The sequence below is a fragment of the Bombus pyrosoma genome, unplaced genomic scaffold (assembly GCF_014825855.1).
Source record: "Bombus pyrosoma isolate SC7728 unplaced genomic scaffold, ASM1482585v1 HiC_scaffold_4726, whole genome shotgun sequence".
NCBI lineage: Eukaryota > Metazoa > Arthropoda > Insecta > Hymenoptera > Apidae > Bombus > Bombus pyrosoma.
In genome coordinates this window covers 1,822,692-1,825,326 of record NW_025219986.1, presented here as the reverse complement: position 1 = coordinate 1,825,326, position 2,635 = coordinate 1,822,692, and positions in this window count along the sequence as shown.

The following is a 2,635-nucleotide window of genomic DNA, read 5'->3' as shown; positions in this document are numbered from 1 at the left end:
TTATAGCGTATAACGTTATGATGTATTACGATGTAACGTATAACGTTATGCAGTATTGCGTTATAACGTATAACGTTATGTACCATTACGTTATAACGTATAACGTTATGTAATATTACGATGTAACGTATAATGTTATATGGTAATACGTTATGACATATATAATTATGTAGTATTAAGATATAACGTGTAACGTTATGTAACATTACGATATCTCGTATAACGTTATATAGCATTACGTTATAACGTATAACGATATATGGTAATACGTTATAACGTATAACGTTATGTAGTATTACGATGTAACGTATATCGCTATGTAGCATAACGTTATAACGTATAAAGATATATGGTGATACGTTACGACATATATCGTTATGTAGTATTATGATATAACGTATAACGTTATGTAGTATTACGATGTAACGTATATCGCTATGTAGCATAACGTTATAACGTATAACGATATATGGTGATACGTTATGACATATATCGTTATGTAGTATTAAGATATAACGTGTAACGGTATGTAGCATTACGATATAACGTACAACGTTATGTAGTATTACGTTATAACGTATAACGTTATGTAGTATTACGCTATAACGTGTAACGTTATCTAGTATTACGTTATAACATATAACGTTATGTAGCATTACGATATAACGTATAACGTTATGTACCATTACGTTATAGCGTAAAACGATATGTAGAATTACCATGTAACGTACAACGTTATGCAGTACTACGTTATAACGTATAACGTTATGTGGTATTACGTTATTACGTATAACGTTATGTAGCATTAGGATATAACGTATAACGTTATATGGTAATACGTTATAACGTATAACGTTATATGGTAATACGTTATGACGTATAACGTTATGCATTATTACGATGTAACGTATAACGTTATGTATCATTACGCTATAACGTATAACGTTATATAGCATTACGCTATAACGTATAACGTTATATAGCATTACGTTCTAACGTATAACGTTATGTAGTATTAAGATATAACGTGTAACATTATGTAGCATTACGGTATAACGTATAACGTTATGTAGCATTATCCCATAACGTATAACGTAATGTACTATTACGTTATAACGTATAACGATATGTAGTATTACGATATAACGTCTAACGTTATGTAGCATTACGATATTAAGTATAACGTTATATGGTAATACGTTAGGACATGTATCGTTATGTAGTATTAAGATATAACGTGTAACGATATGTAGCATTATGATATAACGTATAACGGTATATGGTAATACGTTATAATGTATAACGTTATGTAGTATTACGATGTAACGTATATCGTTATGTAGTATTAAGATATAACGTGTAACGATATGTAGCATTATGATATAACGTATAACGGTATATGGTAATACGTTATAATGTATAACGTTATGTAGCATTATGGTATAACGTATAACGTTATGTAACATTACCTTATAACGTATAACGTAATGTAACATTACGTTATAACGTATAACGATATGTAGTGTTACGTTATAACGTATAACGGTATATGGTAATACGATATAACGTATAACGTTATGTAGCATTACGTTATAACGTATAACGATATATGGTAATACGTTATAGCGTATAACGTTATGTAGTATTACGATATAACGTATAACGTTATGTAGTATTAAGATAAAACGTGTAACGATATGTAGCATTACGATATAACGTATAACGTTATATAGCATTACGTTATAACGTATAACGTTATGTAGCATTACGTTATAACGAATAACGTTATATGGTATAAGATTATAACGTATAACGTTATGTAGTAGTGCGTTATAACGTATACCGTTATGGAGCATTACGTTATAACGTATAACGTTATGTAGAATTACGTTATAACATATAACGTTATGTAGTATTACATTACAACGTATAATGTTATATGGTAATACGTTATATTGTATAGCGTTATGTAGCATTACCTTATAACGTATAACGTTATGTATCATTACGGTATAACGTATAACGTTATGTAGTATTAACATTTTACGTATAACGTTATGTAGAATTACGTTATAACGTATAACAATATATAGTATTACTATATAACGTATAACGTTATATAGCACTACGTTCTAACGTATAACGTTTTGTAACATTACGATATAACGTAATACGTTATATAGCATTACGATATATCATACAACGTTTAGTAGCATTACGTTATAACTTATAACGTTATGTAGTGTTACGTTATGACGTATAACGTTATGTGGTATTACGGTGTAACGTATAACGTTATGTAGTGTTACGTTATGACGTATAACGTTATGTGGTATTACGGTGTAACGTATAACGTTATGTAGCATTACTATATAACGTATAACGTTATATAGCATTACGGTGTAACGTATAACGTTATATGGTAATACCTTGTTTCGTATAACGTTATGTAGTATTACGATGTAACGTATAACGTTATGTACCATTACGTTATAACGTATAACGTTATGTAGTATTACGGTACAACGTATAACGTTATGTAGCATTACATTATAACGTATAACGTTATGTAGTATTACGTTATAACGTATAACGTCATATGGTTGCAGATTATAACGTATAACGTTATGCAGTA